Source organism: Lissotriton helveticus, chromosome 1_1, assembly GCF_964261635.1.
Source record: "Lissotriton helveticus chromosome 1_1, aLisHel1.1, whole genome shotgun sequence".
Taxonomy (NCBI): Eukaryota; Metazoa; Chordata; class Amphibia; order Caudata; family Salamandridae; genus Lissotriton; species Lissotriton helveticus.
In genome coordinates, this window is record NC_136057.1 from 1,460,454,269 (window position 1) to 1,460,473,297 (window position 19,029).

The 19,029-nt window shown below is 45.9% G+C and overlaps 1 protein-coding gene across 1 annotated transcript in view; it reads left to right on the top strand.

Moving 5' to 3' along the window:
- Positions 1–297: 297 nt before the first annotated feature.
- LOC144827899 (breast cancer anti-estrogen resistance protein 3 homolog) overlaps positions 298–19,029 on the top strand; it is a 167,561-nt gene continuing 148,829 nt past the window's right edge. The window contains exon 1 of the mRNA XM_078686064.1: positions 298–408. The gene's annotated coding sequence lies outside the window, so the exon portion shown is untranslated. The remainder of the gene's footprint in view (positions 409–19,029) is intronic.

Genomic DNA, 19,029 nt, shown 5'->3' on the forward strand with positions numbered 1-19,029 from the left:
TGACCCTGCGTAATGTAAGTGGTGCTCATGTAATACGTGCCAATGCGCTACATAAAACTGCAAAAGAAAAGAACTCGTGGCTTTATTCCCAGCCTTTGCGGGCCGCCCCCTGCTTTTGCCTCTGCTCCCTGCATTTAGGTACTATTGTGATCCCCTAGCACTGCCTCGAACCCTTTACCGCTGCTGAAGGGCGCGCCCACTCTCTGCCTGGCAGCTGCAGTGCTCTGGTGCCCTGGCAGCCGCACCCCCGGCCAGGACACCGGGAATGCCGTTAATGGTTAACATGCATGGGGAAGCTCCGCCGGGGCACAGGTGAGCGCGGGGAGGGGCTTCCGGGCAGCGCCCAGGGGCCGTGCCACCCGTGGCCGCGGACAGGACCCCGTGCAGGCCACTCGGCGAGAAGAGGGGGTGAGTACCGGACGAGTGCTCGCAAGGGTTGGGGTCAGGGTATGAGAGGGGGGGGGGGGGGTCGATGAGAACGAGAGCTCACGGCCCTCTGTGAAAACATGTTGCATAAGACGGGAAGACCAGGGGTATCAAGCGAGCATGATGGATAGATGGGAGTGCCATGGTTGATAGTTGTGAGGAGGAACCTCTGAAAACTGGTAAAAAATAATCGCATATATCAATAAGGACTAGCTAGATTAAGAAGGATAAAGAAGACTCAGATGGGTACGTCATGTAGCAACAAGGAATGAGGAGAAACGTTGTTTTCCTCATAAAGCCCTCACCCACCGACCTAGTCGGTGGCATGCTTCATCATCGGGCCCACCACAGTGGCACCGAATGTGCCCCGGGTGTGCTTCAACGCCAGGAGACTGCGGAGCTGGTATGTTGCTGAGTGTGCGGTGAAGAAGGGTGTGAGAAGTGAAGTTGATTAAAAGCTATGCAGGCGGTCCCAGCACCCGAGGGTTGCTTATTTTTAATGAACTGGGCCTCTGCTAGCGGATAAAAGGCAAGAAGACGTGTTGGAGTGCTTGTTATGACCTCCAGCGTCTAGTGCGGTCTACATGTTTCAGCCAGTGCCTTGTTAATTTTAAGCTGGCTTTCCTCAGGACCTTTTTGTATGTGAAAGTGCAAAAGTAAACTTAATATTTAAGTGGTTATGTGGTCTTTTGGCTATGTGTGGCGCACGCTAAGGCGCTATAGCTGTTTGAGGGGATTCCCTCAAGCTTGACTACATACAACACATAGGACAAAGACAAGACGTACAAGGTAGAGTAATTTCAGTATGGTATAATGTACCACAAGATGCCGGCTTATAAGGTGGTGGTCGGCCTATAATCGGCTATGGTGAGCTCATGGCACGTGCATGAAGCTGGTGAGAATTGTAACAAAACCGATAGTGTTTTGGTGGTGGGCTAAAAAAGCGTATTTACAAGGTGAGGTACAGGTAAGTGTAATATTGGATCCTCACTCTGTTTTGTCTTGTAAAAAGCTTCATGGGTCGCCTGGCAGAGAAAGAGACCCTAGTGGAATAAAAGGTAGTTCAACAAATCTCCAACCTGTTGGGAAAAAGGTGGCTTACCCTGTTGTAGCTGTAGTGGATCAGATTTACTCACGAGTTTTTCGGTCTGGTTCCTCCTTGGACCTATTCGTCCTTCCGCGGCGCCCGGTATGAGGTGAGTGGGGCGTCCGGTTTCGTTTTTATACTCCCTTGTAGATCGATTTCACCTGTGAGTGGTAAAAACAAAGGGAGGGATGCGCGCTAATAGCCGTGTCATTGTCGGCCTGATCGCGCATGTGTAGTGGAGGTGGTGCGCGGTATTGCGCATGCGCGAATAGTTAGCGCTGGTACTGAGTCTGTGAGCATGCGCGGTGAAGTCGCGCATGCGCGTTGGTGCCCATTGGAGTCAGAATCTTGACTGTGGTGTGGGCAAATCGCGCAATTATGTGATGGGATGGGTATTGATCTTAATGAACTGCCAAGGCCTGGAACAGGGGTAGTGATGGCCTGGTCGAGTGGTTGGCTAACCGAGGTGACTACTCTATAGTACATCATGGTGCATGAAACTCATGCAATTGCCAGTATTAGTCAGAGGAGAGGGGAGCAAGGGGGCGCTCATACAGGGGTAACCTGGCACAGGTATCGTCGTTTCGCACAGCATGTGGTTATTACACAGTTAGGGAGTTCCATGGTATAGCATCGTTTAAACCCTGGGTATGTGTGGATAAGCGATAGATCCATCGTTGTTCTTTTTGTAGGAGAAGTTTTTCATTTGTGGTGTTGTCAAATTTTTCAATGACAGTCCAGGAGAAGTCATTTGGCGTGTGGTTGTGGGTTAAGAAGTGGTCAGTGAGCTTGCTTATGTTTTTGCCGCATCTTATCGTGCTCCTGTGTTCCGTCATTCTTGTTCGTACTTTGCGGGTGGTCATGCCAATGTATCTTAGGCCACAGCGGCAGGTTATCAGGTACACCAAGTTGGTGGAGTTGCAGTTTGTGAACTGTCGTTGTGTCCAGGTCTTGCCCGGTTCTAGGTTCAAGGTTTTGGAAGGTGACGTCAGGTGGCACACACTACAGTTGTTGCATGGTTGGTGACCAGTGACTTTGGGAAGGCCCCACATGTTGAGTAAGGTGTTGTCACTGACATTTTTCTTTGGTAGGGGTCTGGTTTTTACTAGTTGGTCTTTGAGGTTGGTTGCCCTTTTGTAGGCAAAGTGGGGTTTTTCCCATTTCCTGGTGCCGGAGTTGATGATCTTCCAGTTTCGTTGTATGATGTTGGCTACCTGGTTGGAAGCCGTGTTGTAGGTTGTCACACAGGTTAGGGTGGGTTCTGTCTGCGGTTTCTCAAAGGTTTCCAGTAGAGCCTCTCTGTTCTGGTTTCTCGCTCTTTTGCAAGTTTTGTTGATGATCCTTGACGGGTAGCCACGTTCCTTAAGTTTGTCTGTTAAATCATTGGCTTGTGATTTGTAATCCTGGATGTTGCTGCAATTGCGTCTAATGCGTAAGAATTGCCCATAGGGCAAATTTTCCCTTAGGTGTCTGGGATGGAAGCTGTCAAACCTTAGTAAGGAGTTCCTTGCTGTGGGTTTATAAAAAGTAGTTGTGATCAGGCCTCCATTCTGTGGTTTGATGTTCAAGTCAAGGAAGGCTAGTTCTGTAGAACTGCTGGTGCTAGTGAAGCGTAGGAAGGGGTCCTGATTGTTGATCCAGAGTATGAAGGTGTCCAGTTGTTCTTGGTTGCCTTCCCATATCAGAAGGACGTCATCAATGTAGCGCCGCCACATTTTTATGTTGGTTGAGAAAGGGTTGGTAGGTTGTCGTATGTAGGTGTGCTCAAAGTGTGCCACATATAATCCTGCCACGCTTGGGGCAAAAACACTGCCCATAGACGTTCCGTTGGTCTGGAGGTAGTATGTTCCTTCATATTCGAAGTAATTCTCTTTGAGGGCCAAGGTTGCGCAGTCCATGATGAAACTGCGAGGGGTGTTGTACTCCCAGGGGCTTGCCATGAGGACATCATGTAGTACCTTGAGTGTGGCATCCTGTGGCAGGCTGGTGTAAAGGCTCTCAATGTCTAATCCTACTAGTAATTCAGAGTTGGGGTTGAAGTCGATGTCTTGGATCACACTTAGGAGGTGTTTGGTGTCCTTGATGTAGGAAGGCGCTTTTTGGACCAACGGGTTGAGAAAGAAGTCACAAAAGCGTGAAAGGGGTTCTAGTAATGACTTTATTCCAGATACGATTGGTCTACCGGGTGGTGGGGTGATGCCTTTGTGTATTTTAGGGACAATATAGAAATACGGGGTCTTAGTATCTCTGGGGCATAGGTAGTCCGCCTCTTGTTTGGAGATCTTTTCATTATCTTTGGCATCCTTGACCATGTGGTTGATGGTGTTTTGTAGGTGTTCAGTTGGATCCATAGCCGATTATAGGCCGACCACCACCTTATAAGCCGGCATCTTGTGGTACATTATACCATACTGAAATGACTCTACCTTGTACGTCTTGTCTTTGTCCTATGTGTTGTATGTAGTCAAGCTTGAGGGAATCCCCTCAAACAGCTATAGCGCCTTAGCGTGCGCCACACATAGCCAAAAGACCACATAACCACTTAAATATTAAGTTTACTTTTGCACTTTCACATACAAAAAGGTCCTGAGGAAAGCCAGCTTAAAATTAACAAGGCACTGGCTGAAACATGTAGACCGCACTAGACGCTGGAGGTCATAACAAGCACTCCAACACGTCTTCTTGCCTTTTATCCGCTAGCAGAGGCCCAGTTCATTAAAAATAAGCAACCCTCGGGTGCTGGGACCGCCTGCATAGCTTTTAATCAACTTCACTTCTCACACCCTTCTTCACCGCACACTCAGCAACATACCAGCTCCGCAGTCTCCTGGCGTTGAAGCACACCCGGGGCACATTCGGTGCCACTGTGGTGGGCCCGATGATGAAGCATGCCACCGACTAGGTCGGTGGGTGAGGGCTTTATGAGGAAAACAACGTTTCTCCTCATTCCTTGTTGCTACATGACGTACCCATCTGAGTCTTCTTTATCCTTCTTAATCTAGCTAGTCCTTATTGATATATGCATATAATCCAGGGGATTCGGTCTAGTTTATCTAGTCCTCTCTCTCCCTCTTGATCTAAGCAAAAATAATCGCAGCCTTCAAGAGACCACATGTGGACATTCGATGGTTATTACCAAACCATAACTTTTTAGGTCGAGGACCATCGCACTGCGTAGCAGTGGGCGGAGCCGAAGATTTTATGTTACTTAGTGGGGGCCTGGAACCCACCCCTCTTCTCCATTGGCTGGCCTAGTAAATGCTGGCCAGCCATTGGAGGAGAGGGGCGTCACTCCCTTTAAGCCCCGTCTTTTTGCGATTCGGAGGCATGTTTTTTAGGTTCTTTCTATCTGTGACGTCATCCGTCACTAAAACCTAAAAAACACGCCCCCCAGTCGCAAAATGGCGGCACGTTTCTTCGAGGCATTTCTGCATTGCCTCAGAGAAAGATGGTTGTGTCATGCCACCCCCCGTTGTGCGTCGCTTATCCTCTTGCAGGCTCCCCTTTCCTTCTTTACCCCGCCCGATGCATGGCCTCTGCCTCTGATGATGCACCTCAGGCACGGTCTCACAGCTTTTATTATTCACACAGCTCTGATGATGCACCTCAGGCACGGCTCACAGCTGTTATTATTCACACAGCTCTGATGATGCACCTCAGGCACAGGGCTGACCCTGTTATTATTCACACAGCTCTGATGATGCACCTCAGGCACGGGCTAACGCAGTTATTATTCACACAGCTCTGATGATGCACCTCAGGCATAGGGCTCACATCTGTTATTATTCACACAGCTCTGATGATGCACCTCAGGCACAGGGCTGCCTGCAGTTATTAGTCACACAGCTCTGATGATGCACCTCAGGCACGGGCTCACAGCTGTTATTATTCACACAGCTCTGATGATGCACCTCAGGCACAGGGCTTCCTGCAGTTATTATTCACACAGCTCTGATGATGCACCTCAGGCACGGGCTGCCTGCAGTTATTATTCACACAGCTCTGATGATGCACCTCAGGCAAGGGGCTGACGCTGTTATTATTCACACAGCTCTGATGATGCACCTCAGGCACAGGCTGACGCAGTTATTATTCACACAGCTCTGATGATGCACCTCAGGCATGGGGCTGACGCAGTTATTATTCACACAGCTCTGATGATGCACCTCAGGCACGGGCTGCCTGCAGTTATTATTCACATAGCTCTGATGATGCACCTCAGGCACAGGGCTGCCTGCAGTTATTATTCACACAGCTCTGATGATGCACCTCAGGCACGGGGCTGACGCAGTTATTATTCACACAGCTCTGATGATGCACCTCAGGCACGGGCACACAGCTGTTATTATTCACACAGCTCTGATGACAGAGTGTTGAGGCCAGAGTGTTGAGGGCAGAGGGCAGAGTGTTGAGTGCAGAGTATTGAGGGCAGAGTGTTGAGGGCAGAGGGCAGAGTGTTGAGGGCAGAGTGCAGAGTGTTGAGGGCAGAGGGCAGAGTGTTGAGGGCAGAGTGTTGAGGGCAGAGGGCAGAGTGCAGAGTGTTGAGGGCAGAGGGCAGAGTGTTGAGGGCATAGGGCAGAGTGTTTAGGGCAGAGTATTGAGGGCAGAGGGCAGAGTGTTGAGGGCAGAGGGCAGAGTGTTGAGGGCAGTGGGCAGAGTGTTGAGGGCAGAGTGTTGGGGGAAGAGTGTTGGGGGCAGAGTGTTGGGGGCAGAGTGTTGAGGGCAGAGTGTTGAGGGCAGAGGGCAGAGTGTTGAGGGCAGAGGGCAGAGTGTTGAGGGCAGTAAGTGCGTCGGTTTGTGAACATATATATTTTGAATATTTTACAGTATCCGGTTTCCACCAAATTTGTCAGGGCCAAAGTGCAGGATTAAACAAATCTGTACATTTCCATTCAGGTGATCGTTTGCTAATGCCTGGTACTCATTTTAGGTTTCACCTGTACAGCACTTGCACTGTGCTTGAGAAAACGATTGTGTTTAATATAAACCTACAAGGGACTTATATCCTGCCTCACTCTCTCACTATATAATACTCACTCTTTCACTTTTTACTACTCGCTCTCTAATACTCTCTTTACTAATAACTCTCTCCTACTCACTATCAACTACTCACTCTACTACTTACTCTGTGTGTGGGGTGCTAATGCAATAGGTCTCCCATATGCAAACGATTAAGCTATTGGCAATGTAAATGACAATGCCATTTATTTATGATTTAAAAAAAAAAAAGTAAGGAGCAATGCCAATAGCTCTACCTTTAATAATGCCAAGACCATTGCATTGTAAATGCGTATTTTAGAAGATGGCGGTGGGAAGGTGTGGGTGTGGGGGTGGGACTCAACTCAGCTGGGCCGTTGGGACTAGCCAAGAGGGAGGTGGAGCTCAAAGGAGCGACACCTACACTGAAAGAGCGAGATTGAGTCCTGAGGAGACGGGCTGACACTGAGGGGCAGATTTACAAGCCCCATGCAACACTTTTGCGCCTCCGTTGCTTCACTTTTGTGATGCAGCAGCTATAAAAAACAATGCGCCAAGTTACAACACATTTGCAACGTGACGCATCTAGAGAGATGCGTCACGTTGTAAAGCCCTGCCTCACATTATACCTGCGTCAGGTATAATGTATGTAAGGTGGGCGTTCCAACGCAAGAAAGCCTCGTAAAAGTGACGCAGTAGATTTCACTGCACCACTTCTACGACGCCTCGGCGTCAAAGCTTTACGCCTGCTTGAAGCAGGGGTAAGGAATGATGCAGCACAGCATTGCGAGTGTTGCGTCATGCCTGCGACATGACTTCAGCAATGCATGAACTTTGCGCAAACAGATGCGTGACACATCTGTCAATCCTTGCGCCGTGGTGCGCTGTATTATAAATGCAACGCATCCATGGTGGCGCAAGGTTTTCTTTGAGTGACGCAAGTAAACTGCTGCATCTCTGCTATAACGCAGAGATGTTTCAGTTTCTTGTAAATCTACCCCTGAGTGCAGTCCATGGAGTGAGCCTCCCTCCCAGGTAGTGAGGTAGTGATTCAAAGAGTGAGACACACATGGAGTAATACAGTGCCCTGGGGAGAGAGACTCTCAATAAATTGAACCAAACGGTGGTCATTGTTTATAGGTCGAGGCTTGGATATTGTTTTAGTCCATTTTTTGGCATATTTACATAATGATATGAGGGAAGGGTCCATATCAGTATGCAAGGTGAAGTATCTGGATATGTAGGTATACCCCGGCGAGTAAGACAAGGGTGTGTATTGGCTCCCCTTTTATTTATCCTTTATATAAATGAGCTCCATCCCTTTTTTTAGTGCAATCAACACAAGATGTACCAAGAATTAAGGGGAAGCCACTACTGACATTATTATATGCAGATGACGCAGTGCTCAAGGGTAGCACTCCCAGAGCCCTGCATCATTGATGCTTTTGTGGACTTCATGGCCTAATTAAAAAAATCATTATGCCTTGCGGACATAAGGGTATTCCTATGCCAAATATGTCGAATGGCCCTCAGCATTTGAGCCACACCAGTATTTTCCTTTACCTCAGTGTGATATTTTTCGTCTAGAGGGTCTCGGTCAACTAATACTGTACATCGCTGCATGAACTTTAGAATGGCTAACAGTGTTTCGTGCAGCCTCCCCCAACCTTCGGGGGGTGTCTCCCTTAAGCCTTTCCTTCAAATTTACAAGGCACAATGCGTACCCATCACCATGTATGGCGCAGAGGTTTGGTTTTTTTTTAATTGCAGGGCTATACAGTGTGATGCAGTGGTGGCTGGTGACATTTGAACCTGGTGGGGCGGAAAATGATTTCCGCACTGTAGCTCGCAAGCGCGTCCTACTCGCAGTAACAAGAGGGTGTTTCATCTCTGTTGCCATGGTGATCACAGCAGGCGGGGCATCCCTAGGAACTGGAGCATAATCATTTAACCCCAACGCGCGCGCCCCCCTCCCTGCCGTGGCCACATTATTAATACAACAAAATGCCCACTGGCCTGTCCAGGAATCTTATCCACAAACTCAAGATATCAAACATTAGTGTTTGGGATTGTCTATTTAAATAAAAATGTATTACAACCCAAAGGAATCATTTTTTGCAAACATAGAATAACGAAAGATCGAGAAAAAAACCCAAAGATGTTCTGAAACAATGCCTTTCAGTTTACATGCAGCACTTTGATGCCAGTCATGATTCACAGAGCTATGTTCGAAGGATGGTAACCTATGAAGTTCAAGAAACAGAATGATCTCTGTGGCAAAAGCAGCAACCCACTGAGCTATCTACAAAAAAAATCTGTGATAGGCATGCTACACTTTGTGCTTCGCATCAGGAACATTAACACTCTAAGCTGCTTTAGCAGGAGTCAAAATTATCACTAGACTGATCACAGCTCTCTCCATTAAAGTGCATCAATCACCAGAGTACGCGTGCTGTTATTATTCCCTGAAAAAAGCAGTAAATAAAAACATATTCGCAGGCTGTTCTTATCTCTCCTCAGCCTGTCATTCAAATGGCTCCCCCTCGGCCTTAGCGCACAGAGCGATGCCACCTGGCGCATTCGGATTAAATCTTTTGGGGGCCCCTAGGCAGCAAGGATGAATCAACTGAAGCGGGCAGCACAGTGTGTGGAAGTGGCTGCGGGTGCGGGGTGAGAGTGACCAGACGTCATCAAGCAGGTCAGGATTGGTTAGAGAGCAGCCAAACTCCCCGCCCCATTAGGAGGCTGGGGGCTGTGGCATGAGGCAACCCCCGGTTTCCAAAGGGGGGGGGCTAGTGCGCATGTTCCCGCCGGGCAGAAAAATGACCTGTCCGAAGCGGACACGCGCACTAGCGCGTCTGCACAGCCCCCCCCCCCCCTTTACCTGATGGTTTCTGGTCCGGCCCGGTGACCGGCCGGCCAGAAACTAGTCTGAATAATGTCTTAATAATGTTTTATTTTAGGCACACTAGCGGTCCCGGATGGCGGCAGTGCGCATTGGGAGGGCAACGCCCGAACGCCCCAATGGACGCACCGCCGTTGGCTGTGATGTGAAATAGATTCTGCAGAACACTTTTGTCTGTTCCCATTTCTGCCTCACACTATATTCGTCTCATAGAGCTTAGTCTTCCTTATTTAGCTGATCGTATCAGGGCTCGCCCTGTTCTGCTGTGGCTTGCAATTTGGAGTAATGCTGAGGCCGGGTTAACACAAGACATTATTTTGGATGGCCTTTCTCTGGAGAAGGGTTAACTTATTTTCTGGCTGGCCTATGTGAAAGCTGAATACTGTAAAGAGTCTGCTTTCACTGAGCCATCATCTTATATTGGCATAGATAAAAAGATAGTAGCATATGTACTTTATGACCATGAAGAATCACAACGTTTAAGCGATATGGCAGTGAAGCCAAATGTGCCTGCTTATATAGGACTATATGAACTTGATTGTCCGCCTGATTATATTTGGTATGCACAGAGTAGATGGGAACGATCTTTGCTATTCCGTTTTAAATCAGACACAATGAAATACCTGTTGTGATTGCCCCACAGTTTTGTTCATAATTTGGAGGCTCTATCCATGTCCCTGTGATAATTATTCAAGCCAATCAGTGCTCGATTTTACCTTCTTCTGAACATTTTATGTAAGGTATACAAGATTGTTTTTAATCCCAGTTTCAAAAAAGTATTTTCAAAGTATTGGTCAATGTAGGCCTGCCCTCAGACTTTTAATGACTCTACCTAATGCTGAAATTGTTTTGTCTGTTGGGGCTTTTTTTAAATCTGCTTTGCAAGCTCGTAGGGCGATGCTGTCTTAAAATATTTTTTTGTGTTTTAACTTTTTAACTATGTTTGATCTGTTTGTATGCATTGTATTTTGATGTAATATTGTATGTGCTTTTTATTGATTTTATTATGCGTCAGAAGAAAGCTTTTATTGATTGATTGATACTATGAGTGAGTCTGATCTTCAAAGAGGGGGCTTGGCGAGCGCGGTGAGGGTATATTGAGTGCAGTGAGGGTGGTGGTGAGCACAAGGGTGCAGTACAGGGAGTGTGGAGTGCGCCCAGGCGTAAGAGCACATACAGACGTATGGAGAGTGTGGTGTGGAATGAGAACAATGAGAGGCACAGACTGCTCAGTGTGGGGTGTGTGAGTGAGGTGAGTGTTGTAAGTTCACTCATGACTGTGGTTCAGGCTGTGGCGAGTGAGCTCAGTTCATTGAGGGATGTGATGAGCAGGTGAGTGTAGTGTTATTGTTTTTGAAGCAGTGCATGGTGTGGTGAATGTGGTGTGGACAGTGAGGATCATGTTGAGTGCAGCAAGGAGTTTTGAGTTAAGAGCGCACAGCATGCCTCCAAGTCCTAAGGGGGGTGAGCATTTTCTCTCTAAACTGCACATCAATATCCTCCCACAATCAACTTATCAATGATGAGTTTGGATTGGGGTAACAAGGAGAGTGAGGGGAGCGCCATGAGAGGGGGAAGCAGCGCACAAGGGAGAGTACAGGTAATCCCATGCTCTGCCATGGAGTGTTACAAGAAAAATGAGTTCCCTGCTATGCAGCCATGGCAAGAGATAGAGTCATACAGGCAAACGGATGGTAAAAAGGCCAGGCTCCAGGGGCGGGACAGTCAGAAGAAGAGGCGGGAAAGCCAATGAATAAGAAGCAAGCAAATGAGATTGACAAGAATGCCAACCAATGGTAAGCAATTGGCTGACCCAATGCCCACTCTTGGCATTGTACACAAAGTACATAATAGATCTTCAACAACTGACAGGTAAAAGCTGTCTGAAAGCAAGACCTAAAAAGCCATGTCCTTTGGCACACATATCATAGACATAATGCTCTTCCCTGATCCATAAGAGGGTCCAGCTAGGAACTATTTAATCTGTTTTCTAATTTTGCAGGTCACTATCCAATTTATTCGACCGTACACATTACAACACCCAACCAAATACAATGTTATAGAATGAATGTACTAATAGGCACTTAGAATTATAATATAATGACGCCTTTGTGTCCGGTCAGCAAGAATTCCAGAACCATCAAAGGAGCCAGGTTTACGAAAGTATTTTGGTGTTTTGAAAGCTTATAAATGGTGGGGGTATGCCACACAGATGCACATAATAAAACACCTTTATGTGGACATCAGTCGTCAGTAGTAAAGTCAGCTGTATGGAGATTGCTGTAATGATTATAGTGGGTGGGATAAATAGTGAGTATAAGAGGGATGTGTGAGCACAGCAAATGCTTTCACAAACAACGTACTGCAGTGGATCTTGCCCTTTTCTTTTTTTTGGAAAACCTTTATTGAAGCATTCAAAAGTAATACAAGCACAGGCCTACAACCACAGGGGCCGGCCGCAAACTCATCAAACCAAGTTCAACACTACTTATCAGCCGACAACCCTGGGTACCGGCTACAATGTAAGTTACAGCGTATAATAGAATGCGCCATCAATCAACAGGATAAAACAGAGGTTCAGTATTTTCTTTTTTGAAGAAGCAAGAGTGGCTTCACTATAATAGGCGTCGCACCATAAAATAAAGAGCAATAAGAGATGGGGGATGTATCTCGCACTGGAGTCAATAAAAGGTGACATATAACATAGCCGTATTTACGCAACGCCTTAGCAGAGGCATAGAAGAATTAAAGGATAATCTATTTGTAAGCGATCTAGTGCGAGTACCATCCAGAAAACCCACCCTTAGGAGACAGAAAAGTAAAAGCTAGCATAGACGCCCAGTAGAGTAGGAAGTAAACGAAGGATAGACAGCCAACCACCCTAAGGAAGAAAGAAAGGAAAAGAAAGGGACCATAGAACAAAACAAATTAAAATAACAAACGCCCCCGTATCCCCCACCCTGCACCCCTGTAATGGCTACAGCCTACCCCACTAACAGCGTGCCTGTCGCCCCGAAACTTGCCCTAAAAGAAGGAAGAAAAGTGGAGGAGGAGATCGAAAAAACACACTCCCGGTCTCCCTTACCCCCGCCATTAGCGACCTCCCCAAGACGAATCAAACACTGTATGAAGCAAAGTATTAAACCCAACTGGGGGAGGACATTAACAAAACCACCTGACTCCCGTCACGCTATAAGGTACAATCCCAGCATATATCACGGTAATTTAGCAAGCCCTTAGAGTCAAATTCAACCCTGGCCAGTACGGTTCCTTACGAGAGCCCTTGTCGCCCAGGCCACAATCACCATGAGGAAATCGAAGCGTCCATTAAAGTTCAAGTCAATGAAATCGGATCGAAGACAGGATACAAATTCACGACATCCACAAAGCCGGCAAGGAAAAGTGAGGAAGAATGGCAAACCTCTCCGATAGTCACTGAGGAACTGTTTGTGGCGATCAAAACCGTTAGCGGCGATGTTCGGCCGAGTAGGGTTCGAGCAGGGAAAGCTGACGGCGATCACAAGCGCGCCATCTGTTGAGCCTGAGTCATCAAAGCGATCTAAATCAGGCTTCCGCACGGGGTCCTCAAAATGGCAAGCAAAGTACTCCACGGGAACCACAGTTTGCTGATAACATGTCGATGCGTTGTCGTCCGGTCTCAGACAGATGTTGTCTAACGATACAGACAGCTAATTGTACGTGACGGCGATATGCAGCTGGAGCGACCCAATGGCGGCCATTACGGACCTCAGCGATGGCGTGCCTTCCGTCCCCTCTCGCGAAGCGACGAAGCAGGACTCGAACCCCGGAGATCGACTACTCCGAGACACCAGGCACACACAGAACCTCTGACAACAGTGGGCGCTCTCAAAACTGGCAATATCAACACCTTCGCCGCCTGCGGGGGCCAGCCCGTCCACCCCGGGCCCCCCAGCAGATTCTCCGGGCGTCGTACCCCCGACCGCAGCTACCGATATGAACTTGCGTCACTGTACCGTGTCCTTAGTGTAAACAGGTCACTGAGTAGCAAATCGTAAAAGCAAATATGGTCTGAGTTCGGGAGACCGGACGCAACCCTGGTTCCACAGCCGATGTTGATCAACTCTAACCTGGATGGGCTAGAAATCGAGGCCCCGGCTTCAACCCTGAAGTAGGCCAAGAATAGAACACGACATATCTTCGGCACCCGAGAAGCTGGAAATTCCGGGATTGCACCGTGAGAGTCAGGAACACCTCATATGCACGGGAGTCCGGCGTGAAGACAGGATAGAATACAGGATATCCGAGCTGCTGGCGGAGGTCGGCGGAGCCGGGAGCTTATGCGGCCATCTTGTTTGGTAGCGTAGCTCCTCATCTTGCCCTTTTCTGAGTTTAAAATGCTTTAAGTTATATAACATACCAAGTTATCAAAACACATACAAAAGTGAACTCTTATCTCTAATGGACATACACATCTGGAAAATATTACATCTATGCACTTAAATATGAAATTCAATTTTGAGTTCTAAAAATTAAAAAAAAAGCCTATAATAATGAAGCTAATTTGGATACTTGTAATCTGAGAAACATTTTAACATTTGATGTAAATCAATGGAAAACAAGCATTTGCAATGCAATAGGTCTCGCATTAGGAAAGTTTGAGCTATTGGTCTTGTAAATGACAATTTTTTAATTTATGTTTTGTTTTTGAAAATAGCGAAATTGATAGCTTTGTCATTTACAATGCCAATAGTTATAAGTTTCGCAAATGGGACACCTATAGCATTTGTAATGCAATATGTGTTGTATTTACGTGACTTACATGTATTGATATTACACATAACAATGGCTTTTAATTTTTTTCAATAATACTTAAATAAAAGTTATTGTAATTTATAATGACAATAGGTTAAAGTTTTGTAAATAACTTTTGTGAAGAGTATGTTCAGTGTATTTTATTGTGACGAAAATCCAGGAATAGAAGTGAAATATTAACATCTTTTTGTTACATTTGTAATAAAGCTTGAAACATTGAGAGAACATATTTGAACCAGGTGTTGTTGAATGGTTGTACAGATTGATGCTGTGCTGGCGCTGAGTGATGTTGTGATGGCGAACGAGTGATGCTGTGGCGTTCAGTGATGCTGTGGTAGCGCATAGTGATGTTGTGGTGCCCCTGAGTGATGCTGTGGTGGTGCGGAGTGATGCTGTATGCTATGCTATGTTTTTTTTTTTGCTATCCTATGTTTTGTTTTGTTATGCTATGCTATGTTTTGCTATCCTATGCTTTGAATTGTTATGCTGTGCTGTGTTTTGTTATGCTATGCTATGTTTTGTTATGCTATGCTATGTTTTGCTATGCTATGCTTTGCTTTGCTATGTTTTGCTTTGCTATGTTTTTTTATGCTATGCTATGTTTTTTTGTGTTTTATTATGCTATGCTTTGTTTTGCTATGCTATGTTTTGTTATGCCATGCTATGTTTTGTTTTGTTATGCTATGCTATGTTTTGCTATCCTATGCTTTGAATTGTTATGCTCTGCTGTGTTTTGTTATGCTATGCTATGTTTTGTTATGCTATGCTATGTTTTGCTATGCTTTGCTTTGCTATGTTTTGCTTTGCTATGTTTTTTTATGCTATGCTATGTTTTTTTGTGTTTTATTATGCTATGCTTTGTTTTGCTATGCTATGTTTTGTTATGCCATGCTATGTTTTGTTGTGTTTGGTATGCTATGTTTTGCTATGCTTTTTTTTTTCTTTTTTGTCCTCATTTGCCACCCAAATTCTAAACAAGCAATCTGTTGGGTTTAAAAAGCTTTGTGCTGCCACAGTTATATCAACTGGAGGGGGACAATAGTGGAACCTGAACCTAGTCCCTCAGCAAGTAAGCCTCAACCACAACGATCACCGGGATAAGAGCCATACAGAGGTAACCGTAGTACAGCCAGAATGTTGGTGTAAGCATTTATATACAGCTTTGCCATATTTCTGGGCTTAGTGGCTTAATCATTGGACCTGGGGGAAAAAGAAAAAAAAAACCCGATGCTCAATGATCCCATCTCAACAAACGCCAGAAGGATGTTTTCTCTGGGTTACATGCTCTGGCCAAGTCCAATTTAGAGACCTGCAAGGTGGCATTATACCAGTCAGTGATAGTAGGGGGAGAAGGGTCTTTCCAATTCTTGCATATCTCCCTCCTAGCAAGCAAAATAGAGTAAAAAATGAGCTTCCTCTCAGAAGGGGGAACTCCTTCCACAAGACCAAAAATTACTGATACAAGACTCAGGGCAATATTGGAGCCAACCGATGCAGAAAGACAGTTGCTTATATCATTCCAAAAAAGAGACAGATGAGGGCAGTCGAAAAACATATGAGTGTCCGAAGCGGACAATTGCCCACATCTCGCATAAGCCACTGTACTTCCAGATGAAAATTTTGACAACCTAAGTGGTGAATAGTAAGCTCGATGAATAGTAAATAGATGGTTCCTACGAAGCCATGCAGGTTTCACAATGTCCCACATCATTCTACATGACGTGTTCCAGAGGTCTTGCAAGTTATCGTTGAGCAGAAACGGGGACCAAAGTGTATCCGGCAGTATAAATTCACCATCTATTTCTTCCAGAATTAAGTTGTACCAGACTGAGATCTCCTTTTTGATTGAAGGTTTATCAACTAATAGTGTTACAAGATAACTATATGCTCCCAAAGGGGGTTTATTTCTCCGCTGATTCTGAGCAGAATATGCACGAGACCAGCTGGAAATTTGCAAGTATTTAAGCCTGGAGAAATTCGAGCCAATTCTATTGCTTAAACTGTCCCAGGGGAGCAGATTGCCTTCATGGAATAATTCACCCCAAACCTCCAAGCCTGCCTCTCTTATTGGTATTGCAAGGGCGTCATCTTGCCAGGCAGGGCCAGCTGGGAGGTCCCAAAGAGGTGTTCTACTGCCATAATAGCCTATTTTGATTGCCTTAGCTATCTGGGCCCAAGTTCTAGCCATACCTCGCAAAATCTTTAGTTTTACTTTTTTAAAGAACTTGGGATCCCCAAATTTAAAAAGAAATCCGGACTGAGCCACACCTTCTGCCTTCAGCAACATTAGATAAAGAGACCCTACTCCATAACCTGCTGGTTTTTTTAATAACACCCTGGCGTGAGATAGCTGAAAAGCCCAGGCGTAAGCCTGAAGATCGGGGGCAGCAAGACCTCCCTTTTCCCTGCATCTCCTGAGTTTCTTCCAGGAAATTCTTGGGAGACGTTTGTTCCAAATAAAGATACTAATATCAGATTGAAGTTTTTTAATAAAAGAAGTATCAAAATATAGCGGGATAGTATTAAACAAAAATGAAATTTTGGGCAAAATGGACATTTTTACAAGGTTAACTCTACCCAATAAAGAAAGTGGCAAATGAGCCCATGATTGAAGCAGCTTACGGCATTCCTTTGGCACTTTTGAGAAGTTTATAGAAGCGATCTGATCTAAATCGGTTACAATATCCAGTCCCAAATACCTCAGTCCTTTACCCGGCCGAATGCTACAGCATAAAGAGCTCTGATCGATATTCCAAATCAGCATTTCGGTCTTTAGTGTATTAATTTCATACCCAGACACCTCCCCGAATTCTGAAGCCAACTTAAATATTTCAGGAAGGGCCGACGATGGGTCAGAGGTGTAAATGAGAATATCATCGGCATAGAGGGCCACCTTTCTCTCCCACCCCCTGTGTGCGAACATCTTGATGTCAAAGTTATCCCTCAAAGTCTGGGCGAAAGGTTCAGCATACAAGTCAAACAGGAGAGGAGAGAGCGGGCAACCCTGCCGCGTTCCCCTGGTGATGGTAAAGGAATCCGATAATGCACCATTAACCAAGACAGAGGCACTAGGATTCTGGTAGAGAAGGCGAATGGCCTGTCGAAACTTCTCGCCCACGCCAAACTTGGCCAAGGCCTCTGACAGGTATAGCCAATTAACCCTGTCGAAGGCCTTAGCGGCATCCAACGTGAGCACCGCCAGTGGGAGAGAATGTAATACTGCAAGATCTATTGCTCCAACTAGATCAAAAGTTAACTCATAGAGCTGCCTTCTCTTGACAAACCCTTTCTGATCACTATGTAAGATGGAGGGAGCGACCAGTGCCAATCTCTTAGCCAAGATTGAAGAGAATATCTTATAGTCCCCATTCAATATCGAAATAGGTCGATATGAGGCACAAGCAGATGACGACTTCCCTGGTTTTAAAATTACAGTTATGGAAGCGTTATCCCATGAGACTGGAGGTCGCATACCATTCAGTAAGATCTCATTAAACAAAATTTCTAGAAAGGGGACAAACTCCTGTTCCAAAACTTTATATAGTTCAGCCGGGAGACCATCCGGCCCTGATGCCTTCCCCTTCCCCTTCCCCTCCCTAGCAGACCGAATGGCTTCCCTCACTTCATCCTCAGTGATTCTACTTTCCAACATAGCACTTTGATCTATGTTTTGCTATGCTATTGTATGTTTTGTTTTGCTATGCTATGATTTGATGTGTTTTGTTAAGCTATGCTATGTTTTGTTGTGTTTTGCTATGTTTTGTTATGCTATGTGTTGTTGTGTTTTGTTATGCTATGTTTTGTTATGTTATGCTATGTTTTGTTATGCTATGCTATGTTTTGTTTTGCTATCCCATGCTTTGTTTTGTTATGCTATGCTATGTTTAGTTTTGCTATCCTATGCTTTGTTTTGTTATGCTATGCTATGTTTTGTTATGCTAAGCTTTGTTTTGTTATGCTATGCTATGTTGTGTTTTGTTATGCTATGTTTTGTTGTGTTTTGTTATGCTATGCTATGTTTTGCTATGCTTTGCAATGCTATGTTTTGTTATGTATGCTATTTTTTGTTGTGTTTTGTTATGCTATGCTATGTTTTGTTGTGTTTTGCTATGTTTTGTTATGCTATGTTTTGTTATGCTATGTTTTGTTATGCTATGCTTTGTTTTATGTTATGTTATGCTATGTTTTGTTATGTTATGCTATGTTTTGTTCTGCTATGTTTTGTTGTGTTTTGTTATGCTATGCTATGTTTTGTTATACTATGCTACGTTTTCTTTTGCTATGCTTTGTTATGTTATGCTATGCTTTGTTTTGTTATGCTATGTTTTGCTGCTCTGGAACCCAAAAAGATTAGTGGTAGATTGGTGTTAGACGGGGACTCTGAGGGTCGGCCGAATACTGAGGGAGAGGTCCCCGATGAGGACCGTCTCCGGCGATCGTACAGACAAGTCACCTCCCTCCCCACAAATAGGCACCACACCAGGTCGAGTTCAATGCTTTATATAAGGTACGTAAGGCAAGGATAGTAGCGATACAGGATATCTCGGACCGGAGGGTCCTCTCACTTCTAGTCTCTGTAAGGAAAAGGGGGTAGCGGGACAGTCTTGGTACCGGGTCGGTACAGGGGGTGGCAAGAGGCGAGCTCACAATCCTCGAGCTGGAGAGTCTGTGAGCCGGGCCGCGGCAGCGCCAGCAGGCCAAGGCGATGGAGTCACGAGGCAGAGGGCCGCGGCAGCGCCAGCAGGCCAAGTCGATGGTTTCACGAGGCAGAGGGCCGCGGCAGCGCCAGCAGGCCAAGACGATGGTTTCACGAGGCAGAGGGCCGCGGCAGCGCCAGCAG